The sequence below is a fragment of the Tyto alba genome, unplaced genomic scaffold (genome assembly GCF_018691265.1).
Source record: "Tyto alba isolate M040663 unplaced genomic scaffold, T.alba_DEE_v4.0 Super-Scaffold_5, whole genome shotgun sequence".
NCBI classification, from domain to species: Eukaryota; Metazoa; Chordata; class Aves; order Strigiformes; family Tytonidae; genus Tyto; species Tyto alba.
This window is the reverse complement of record NW_024881326.1, coordinates 2,859,380-2,868,941: the sequence shown is the minus strand read 5'-3', so window position 1 is coordinate 2,868,941 and position 9,562 is coordinate 2,859,380. Positions and strand designations below refer to the sequence as shown.

The 9,562-nt window shown below is 53.4% G+C and overlaps 1 protein-coding gene and 1 long non-coding RNA gene across 2 annotated transcripts in view; both read left to right on the top strand.

The window, feature by feature from the left end:
* The first annotated feature begins 1,008 nt into the window (after positions 1 to 1,008).
* LOC116959282 lies at positions 1,009 to 5,656 on the top strand. The gene is made up of 2 exons (XR_004405766.2): positions 1,009 to 1,932; positions 2,344 to 5,656. It is a non-coding gene; the product is annotated as an uncharacterized LOC116959282 (long non-coding RNA).
* An 882-nt stretch (positions 5,657 to 6,538) lies between these two features.
* NEXMIF (neurite extension and migration factor) overlaps positions 6,539 to 9,562 on the top strand; it is a 170,109-nt gene continuing 167,085 nt past the window's right edge. Inside the window, exon 1 of the mRNA XM_042807217.1 lies at positions 6,539 to 6,665. The gene's annotated coding sequence lies outside the window, so the exon portion shown is untranslated. The remainder of the gene's footprint in view (positions 6,666 to 9,562) is intronic.

Genomic DNA, 9,562 nt, shown 5'->3' with positions numbered 1-9,562 from the left:
CAGATTTTAAGTCTGCTAATATTTTAACTATATGCATTAGGAAAGTAGGATGAATTCATGCTGTTACATTCTCATTGAGTCTTTCTAAGATTGGCCTGGCATTATTTTTGTTCTGAATATTAGCCATCTGGCACTGTGTGCTGCAGTATTTAGTGCTACAAATAATAATGAAAAATATGGTAATATCTCATGATACTTTAACGTAAAAATATAAGACAGAGGGTATAAAGCTCTGGGCGTATAATCTTAAAGCTGCCAAAGCGTGTTGTTCCCTCTGCCCTTGTTTTCCATAAATGACTCTTTGATTGGAGACAGCAGTGGTAATATAGGAAAGGCATTGGTTAATGCACACTAATGAATCTGCGTTTCTTGTCGTTAATGAACTACAGTCCTGAAGAAACATGGGTAGGGAAAACTCCAAGATTTGTACCTTTCTGTTCGGGTAGATGGGGGCACATCCAGGACCCCCGAGAAGAAGGTGTTTGACTTCAGATACAGCGGAGAGGGCTCTGGCTTTTCCACATCAGTCAAGCCCCGTAGAAACGCTTGAACTTGAAACAGCTTTTCCTTCTGTCTCCCCACACCAAAATACGACGTCGAGGCTGTTGCACGTTCAGCAAAACTGTTGTTGTCGCTGTAGCTGAGTTGCATAATTAGATGGGGCTAAAAAGAGGCAAGAGCTGAACTTTAGTGATTCTGTAGGCTGATGCAGAGGTGAATTGCAAGCTGACTCAAAGAACCTCCCAAGCTTCCGGGGCTTCAGGAAAATAGCTGAAGGATGTTTAGGTTGGAAGGAAGTGAGCATTGTCATGAACACTCATTTTAGAGAACACTTCTGCTGGCAAGATGAATTTACTTTTACGCCTTTCTCTGAGGCTGGATTTATTTTGGAAGATCGGCCAAGCAGCAGCTGGGATGGCACGGCCTACGTGGCCATGGCACATCGCTGCCCCATCCCCATTAACCCAACCATTTCATCAGCCCTGCTCTCTGTAACCTCTGTTCACTGCTGGAGCATCCTCTGCACTTCAAGCAGAAGCATAAAGCATGAGGTGCCTCCAGGCACAAGGAGCTTAATGTTTCCTAAAGAAAGGAAATAATTCACGAGAACACTACAAGGAACAACTCCCTCAGCCATGAACAGGCCTGAACTTTCTTCTGTTTCGTGCAGCCCGCCCCAAACAGACACCGGCATAACATGAAAGATGGTGCCTGGCCTCCTCTGGGTCACTGGAGTGGCTGCCCGTGAGCAGACCAAATCAATACCGAACCCCCAGCAGGGCTGATTTTTTTCCAGGCACGTGCTGGGCCAAGGATCGATGCCTGAGCAGTAAATCAGGTGTGCACAGGCTGCGTGGGGATCACCACACACGCGCCGAAATCCCGTGCAGAAGTCCAGGAGCCTTCACCCCAGGGAGCCGGCACCATCCATCTGCGCTGTTTGCCGTTACGCTGTCCGACCGCGTCCCCTCGGCGGGCGAAAGGACGCGGGAGTGCAGAGGGGGCCGGGGGACCCCGACGCTGCAGTTGGCACCGGGAGGTTCAGCCCGGGGGCTGGCGAGAGCCAAGCGGCTCCACAGCTCTGCCGCTGCGCTCGGTCGTGCTGCCTCAGGGGCTGTCGTTCAGCGCACCGGTCCCTCCTTCCCTCGCTCAGCTTTCTACTTGGACGTGTCCCGATCCTTTTGCCTTCTCCAGGTTTTGTTCTAACCTGTGCTCTGGCTCACTGCGAACACACCAGACCTTGCTTGAGCCTTTTTTGTCATTGCTGGTTGGTTTGTTGTTTTTTTTTTTTTTTTTTTCTCCCTTTTTTGTTCCCTCCCGGCTAATCCAGTAGCCTCCCCTCAAGTGGCCGAGGTTGTCAGTCCTGCCAAGGAAATGAGAGAACACAGAGCCTTCTGTCCGCAGAGCATTCGTCTTGGCCAAGGCACAGAGGTAAGCTTTTATTTCCTCCTGTTCAGAAGCCACCAATAATGAGGTGTTTGGCTGTGGAAACATGGTAAGACAAATGCACGATTTAAACACAGAGATTTAGAATTTGAAGTCGAACTGTTGGGAGGAAGGTGGGGGGAAATGGAGAGATGATACGGACTAATTTGGGGGATCAGAGCCTATTAGCAGCACAGTTTTAATGTTGTGTTGGGCCATGGGAGCCTCAGAGGCTCATAACCTGCTGGAACTTTCTGGCTTCAATAAGGAGATTTTAGCCTTGTGAAGGGGTTGCAGAGGAAGGTTGGGTGTTTTTTTGGGTGGAGGGGGTTGACTGGTGGAGCAAGGAACGTATCAGGGAGCGGAGAAGCCTGGAAAACTAATCTGGGACCTTCCTCACCTTCCTTCCTTGTACAGCTCCATCGAGCAGATTGGAAATTTGTCTTGCCCAGAGAGGTCACCAGCAGCCTGGAGTTTCTCCTGAGTCTTTCTGAAACATCACCCGTCAGGGCAAAGAGAAGATGGACTAAATAGCAGCACTGTTCCTCCAGCTCCTCTTAGCCAGCCCACTGGAAGGGGGATGCAAAAAGCCAGGACTGTTGAGGGAGTCTTTCTGCAACCAGTGGGGTTCGTAAGGAAGAACTGTTCTGGGTAGGGTTTGAGTGACTTTTTGTGAAAGTTCTAGGGCTCGCCAGGTGTGACAGCTAGGAAAGGAGAAGTTCATGACTGCAGCTTTGTTTCTTCTTCAGGAATTGCTTCAGCCTCAGTAAGAGTGAATCCCTGTTTGCAGGCTCAGCATTGCTTCCCGCAGCATACAGTCAGTTCTGAATCGCGTATCAGGACCGAGGAAGGAGGAGGCAGGGCGAGTCCCTCACCCACCCGAATCAAAACCTCACCTCTGCCCGGAGTGCCTCCTGTTCTGCTAGGGCTCTACATTACACTGTTCTTCTTCAGAAGTTGGTCCTGAAAGTCTGACAGAGTCAGGGAAGAAATCCTCTCCAGCTCTTTGTGGCGGGGTGGGATAGGAGGGTGGTGTCTCCTGGTATCCTGCTGCCTTTTGCTCTGGGTTTTTAGGGTTCATAACATCTGGGCAGCTTTCTTCTTGAGCCATGGCTTTCCAGGCTTACCCAAGAGCGTGGGATTTGAGCTCTATGAAAAATCATGTTTGTGTTGTGCCACAGGCAAACCAGAATCCTCCTGTGAACCTCTGCCTTTCTCTCTGGTACTATTTAGCAGAGGGGCTGCGTATAGCAGAAATAAATCGGGCCGTGCCAAATGAAGGATTTAACCCGTATTGGGTGTGACTTAGTGAGGCTCCCATGCGTCAGGAAAAGAAGGAATGATCAGGAAATGGGCGCTTGGAGAAGTGGGAACCAGCGTGGCATTGGCCTAATGCCATAATCCAGGTTTTGCTATTTTAGGCTCCAACTCTGCTTCCTGGGCAGACAAGCAAGCGCAGGCTCCCGGCATGAAGATGTGTCTGGGCACACGGATTTTGTGTGAAGACAGCTGGGAGGATGGGACAGATGTAGATGTCTGATCTGCTCCGTCTTACAGGTTGTAGTGAATGATTACGATGCACGTTGCAGCAGCACTGGACTGGGGAGGTCAGGAGAGCAGCGAGGGTGTGCGGCAGGGCAGAGCGAGGTGCTGGCTGGCATCGCAATCGCTCCTCGCGCAGGGTTTTGTTGATCTCTTCCTGCCAAAAGGAGTTTTCTTAGCATCTTCTTGTCGCACCTGTGAGTCTTTACTTGACAGTCTGGAAAATTAATACCCAGCCAAGGTGGGTAGCTGCACTTCCATCATGTCAGTGCACTTTTTACATCTGTTTGTGGCAGTACATAAAAAGATCACAGTGCACAGACTGTTAATTTTTAAGATTGCCCAAGATGCTGTGCAGAATTTTATGCTGCAGATCGGTGAGTATTGTGGTAGTTCTGTAATTGAAGTCCCTTCAATGAGTAGCATGTAGATATGCGAAACTAAAGGCATTATATTCTTCCACAGCTACTAAGAAAATCTTTGAGCGTTATGTTTGTGTTCTGTCTAAAAGACAGCATTTAAATAAATACTTGGGTTGTTGTCTTCTAAACTGGATCCAGGTGCAATGCTTATTTAATTGAACGTATTTTTTAATTTCCATCATGCCTTTCCCCACGCTTACGTCTAATCTTATCTGTGTGATGATGTTCTGCTGATGGCCGTGGCTGCCAGCCTCCCTGCACGCAGCACCGCTGCCGTCTCCTTTCCAAAGACGGCCCCAGGAGTTGGGTAGGTCTGACCAAACTTGGGTGTTGGTGCCCAGGCCCTTCTGGTCACGTCATTCCTGCTCGCTGAGGGGTGCCTCGGCAGAGGAGCTGCCACATTTGCTCGTGTCCCTTCAGTGGCACTTTTGAGGGTAGTACAGCCCGTACGCAGTGTGGCGGGGCAGCGACCGAGGGCAAAACCTGCCCTGAGTTCATGAAATTCGGAAAGCATTTAGTTAATGAGCACCATGCAAATGTATGTTTGTTTTCCTGAGCACTGCCAGGTGCACTGTCGCCATCTCACTTGACCCCGATTAATTATTCATGTATATTACTTGAATCTTTCTGTCAAGAAGATGACGTGTGTGTTTGTGTGAGAAATCAAATGCAGCGCTGTGGTAGAGATTACAAACGGGCAAAGGTATATGGGGACTGAACTGTGCAATTTCCCCAGCAGTGTGGTGATCCCAGAGAGGAAAACAGTAACTGGGGATAGGACAGGGAGGTGCTATGGCTACGACAAGGACTTGCTCCGTGGCCTTAGTCAAATCATTTACTCCTCACCTCTGTTTCTGCAGCAGGGCAGAATATACCGCAAGTATGTGCAGTTATACTGCAAGTATGTGCCCTGCTGCAGTGCCACTGAAGGATTTATTTGCATGTGATGTATGGCATGTCCTGGGTACCACTGTTAACGAAGAACAAATGAGATTAGTTGCTTATTTTGTGGTACTGAAAGTGGATGTGCAAAGCGTTCCGAATTCAGAGCACGTTACATATGCTGCTCTACGCTATTCCTGTTTTATTACTGCATGTACAGGTGGGGGTCTCCCGTGCTGTGAGAACAAGGACTAAAGTGCTCAGTATTTTAAAAATTTAGTTACCGTATTACCTGATCAACTTTTTAGACTGTAGGGTTTGTGTCAGATGCAAAATGAGCCGAATTTGGGGTAAGCTCACACGGTAACCTGCGCAGAGGAACCTCTCCTACGTATCACAGTGGATTTAACGAAACCAAGAAGCCTAATGCTCATCTTGCTTGTCTTCGATCGCCGTCCAACTACCTCCGTCTGGTTTGCTTTCTACTTGCTAAACGTTTCTGTCGCTTCAGAAGACACACTAACAAAACTTTCCTCCAGCCCCCCTGGTGCAGTAACTCTGGCCATGGCGCACGTGCGAGGCGAGCGGCGCTGCGGCTGTCATGGAGAAATAGGGCTGCAATACTCCGAGCTGGTGTGGGGGTCCTGCGAGGATGGATGTATTTTATAAGCCTGCGGGTTCCAGAGCTGCAGCCTCCTGTTTCCCTCGGCCTCCTGTTCCACAAAAGGCAGCGTCTGGTGGTGCGTCCCTGCCTTCCTCCTCAGGTGCGTGGTGAGTCCTGAGCAGCCCCCGAGCTGAAGCAGCCTCTTTCAATGCGGAGTTTTAGAAGCCGTTCTGTGGATTCATAACGCGATAACGAAAATAAACCATCAGCGCCGATCCCAGCCCTTCTCCCTTCTTCTCTTCTGCCAGCCCTTGAGCTTTTAGATTGAAACCCGGCTTGCCAGCCCCCTCCCCCGAGGAGCGCCTTTCCCTCCCGTGCCCGTGGGGGGGGGGGGGGGGGGGGGGGGGGCTGACACCCTCCCGGGGCCCTGCCCTGCCGAGCGGGCCGCGGGCGAAGCACCGACCGCCCACCGCTCGCCTTTCCCTTCCTCCCGGCGCCCATCTTTTCCCTCCCCACCCCTGCTCGAGGAGAGACCGGGGAAGGGCCGCTCCTTCCCTCCTTGCCCGGGCAGCTGCGCCCCCCCCCCCCCCCAAAAAAAAAAAACCTCCCCCCTCAGGTGAGGCCGCCCCGCCCCGCCGGGGGCCGCGGCCACGCGCCCTTTATGCCCGGTAGCGGCGGGGTGCGCGCTCCCGTGTGTGTGGATTGGGGGGGGGGGGGGGTAACGGGCGCCGGTCCCGCGGCTGAGGGAACAATGGCAGCGGCGGCGCTCCCCGGCACCTCCTGAATGGGCACGGAGGGGTGGGGGGGGGAGGCGGCGAAGAGGAGGAAGGAGGAGGAGGAAGGCGGCGGGGGCGAGGCGGGAGCCGCTCCCTCCCTCCGCGGGGAGCGCGGGGCCGGCTGCGCGCCGCGGGGAGCCCGGCCGTGGGGCCGCCGGGGCGCTGAGGGCCGGGAGCGCTGGCTCCGCCGAGGGCCCGGCGGCGGCGGCGGCGGCGGGGGGGGGAGGGAGGGAGGGAGGGGCGGGGGGGCCGGCGCGCGGGGGGAGGGGCGGGGGCCGGCGCGCGCGGGGCGGCGGGGGGGGGGGGGGTGGGGGGTTGGGGGGGGGGGGTTGGGGAAAGGGAAAAGGAAAAGGAGGGAGGGGGGTGGGGGGGGGGCGGGCGCGTCCACCTGCGCGCGCCGGGGCCCCGGGCTGCATGGAGCAGCGCTGAGCGCCGCCGCCGCCGACACCGCCTGGCGGGCGGGGGGACCCGCCGGCCCCGCGCCGCCGCCTCCCTCGCGGGCCCGGCGCTGAGGTGAGTCCCGCCGCCGCGGCGCTTCCCCGCGCACACACACGCACCCGCGTAACCCCCCCCCCCCCCCACGCCACACACACACCCACCCACCCACCCGCGTAACCTCCCCACATACACACACACACACACACCCGCGGAACCCCCGCCTCACCCACACCCGCGGAACACCCTCCCCACACACACACACACACACACACCCGCGGAACCCACCCCCCACCCCCCCCGCACACCCACGGAACCCCCCATCCCCCTCACACACACACCCCGCGGGGGAGGAGGAGGAAGAGGAGGGTGAGGAGAAGCGGGGGGGGGGGATGCTGATGGGAATGCCGGCCTTGCGCGGCGGTGCGGAGGCCTGCGGGGAAGTTGCGCGGCGGCGGAAAGAGCGGGGCGGCCGGTGTGTGTGTCTGTGTGGGTGGGGGGGGGGGGTAAGGTGGGGGGGGGGGCGGCCTGCACTGGGTAACTTGGCGCCGCGTCGTCGTCCGTGTGTCTGTCCGTTCTTCCCCCCCCCCCCCCCCCCCCCGGGCAGGTGCCGCGCTGGGCGGGGGGGCGCCGCCCCGCAGGGCCCCGGGGGGAGCATGACCCCTCCGGCCGGCCCCGCTCCCCCCGCGGGGTTAATTTACACGGGGGGGGTGGGGGGTGCACGGCTGCACTTACTTCAGCCTCGGCCAGAACAAAAAAAAATAATAAAGGATGGGGGTGGGGATAGGATTTTTTTTATTATTTTTTTTTTTTTAAAAAAAGCCCCAACCCTGGAAGTAACTGTCATTCCGTGTATTAAACTAGAAAACTGGCTAATCAAATAAAACTGGCTCATTGTCTGAAACTCTATCCCAGCGAAAAATGCGGCTGTGAATATAATTAACCATCTGTCTAGCGAGCGGTGGAGAATTGGGTTCGTGCGGTTTTTATTCCGGTCTCTTTTTAATTTCTGAACCGCTTGCGCGGCCGTGCAGCGGTGGCAGCGGTAATGTGTTTTGCTTACTAAGTGTAAGATGTGACCTGTGTGTGTGCGTGGAGGATGCTGAAACGGGGGTGGTGGTGGTGGTGGTGGTGGTGGTGGGGGAAATAATGAAATCCTCGTCTCCGAAATGAACTGTGCTGCTCGCGAGCGATACGGTTTATGATATATTATCCCAAACAAGCTGTGGTGGTAGCGGCGATGAAAGGAAGGGTTAGGTTTTTTCTCTCGGTGGTGCTCTCTGGCGTTTCGCCTCCCGCTCGGAACAAGCGCAGGATGGGTGCGTATTTGGGGAATTCGTGGCTGGGTGTCGTGGGTGGATGCGTGCGGCTGGAGGGGAGCGGTGCGCCTGTGCGAGCAGGGCCTGAATGAGCCTTTTTCGTGAAAACAAAACGGCTCTGTGGCTCCTAAACCTTCCCTGAGGTTTTGTGTTTTTTTTTTTTTTTTTTTTTTTTTTTTTCCCACCCTGCTTCTGCTCGGCGATTTGCTCGTCCCTTCTGCCCCGCGCCAGCCCCTCCGGCCGGCTTCGCTCGAAACCTCTGTGCAACCAGCAACATCCTGGTATTCGGAATTGTGCGTCCTCTGTGTTGGAGGTACCTGCTGTTAGCGCTGGAGCAGCGTGGTAATGCGGTAACCACTGTGCCCACAGCAAAGAGTCTGCTGGAAAGTGAGTGCTGTGTGTGCCTGTACACACGCTCCTGCTTGTCGGTTTGGTTTGGTGTTTTTTTGGTGGTGTTTGGTTTTTTTTTTTTTTTTTTTTTTAGTTTGGGTAAGGGGAGAATACAGAAACTAAAAAAAAAAAAAATAAAAATAATGACAGTGCTCAAGCAGGTAGGATGCAATTTAGTCACTTCAGCTAAGCCCCCATGCAAGACTACATTTGTTAAGGTATGTGAACTGTGCATAAGGCAGAAGTCTTTAGTGAATCACTTTTTAAAAACAAATACTTGACAAAAGAAACAGACCTGCTAAATGGGTAACAATTATGTAAGCCCATAGTAGGTTTTGATGTATGTCAAGTCTGTTAAATAAATCAACCTGTTCAGTGAATAAATCTGCTATGCACCAATGCTTTTTTTTTTTTTTTTTTTTTTTTTTAAAAAAAGAAAATAAACCTGGCTGTGTATTTAAGATGTTTCTACTGAGCATGTGAATCTTACGGCCAAGCCCCGTTGCTGCCAGTGACACAAGACAAATCCGTGGGGAGGGTGGGGTGGAGGAGCAGGGGGAAGGAGGGGGCACGCCAAGTAATAAGATGGATATTAAAAATACACAAAGATGTGCATAAGGATTCCTAGTGATAAAATTCTCAGTGATCCATGTCTTGATGGAGTATTTGCTTTGCAGTGGCAATGGCCCATACAAAGCTACATTGATTTAGCTTTCTCTGTTCACGATGGCAGTTCTGGTGAATAATTATTTTCCCAAAAGCCCTAACTAAGGGAAGAAAGAGAGTCCCTGCTTGGCCTACACAGTGGTACAGTATCTTTGAAAGAGCATATCCGGCTGCAAATAAAGAGAGCCAGTTCAAGTGTTACTACACTCAGCAGAAATAAAAGGGAGGCAGAAAAGGGGAGCAGCCGGCCGGCTTCCCTGTGCGCCTCGTCCCCCTTCCCTTCTCTGCACCTCACCCGGTGCTTTGCTTTGGGGGGTGGGGAGGGGGGATTTCTGTGGTTTTGTTTTTCCTTCTTTTGTGTTTGCTGTTGCCTTTTGGAGGCGAGACTCCGGCAGCCCATTTAAATGTTGAGTTCTGAATTGTGAGGATTTTTTTTTAAAAAAAAAAAAAAGGAAAAGCTTGTGGCCAGTGGACTTTAACTTCTGTAGCTAGGACAGGGAGTAGGGCTGTGTGGGGCAGCGCTTTGATGGCGTCCTCCTCTTTTGAGGTGGCGATGCCTCGTGGATGTTTTTGTGATCGATCACATGCATATCTTTTCCC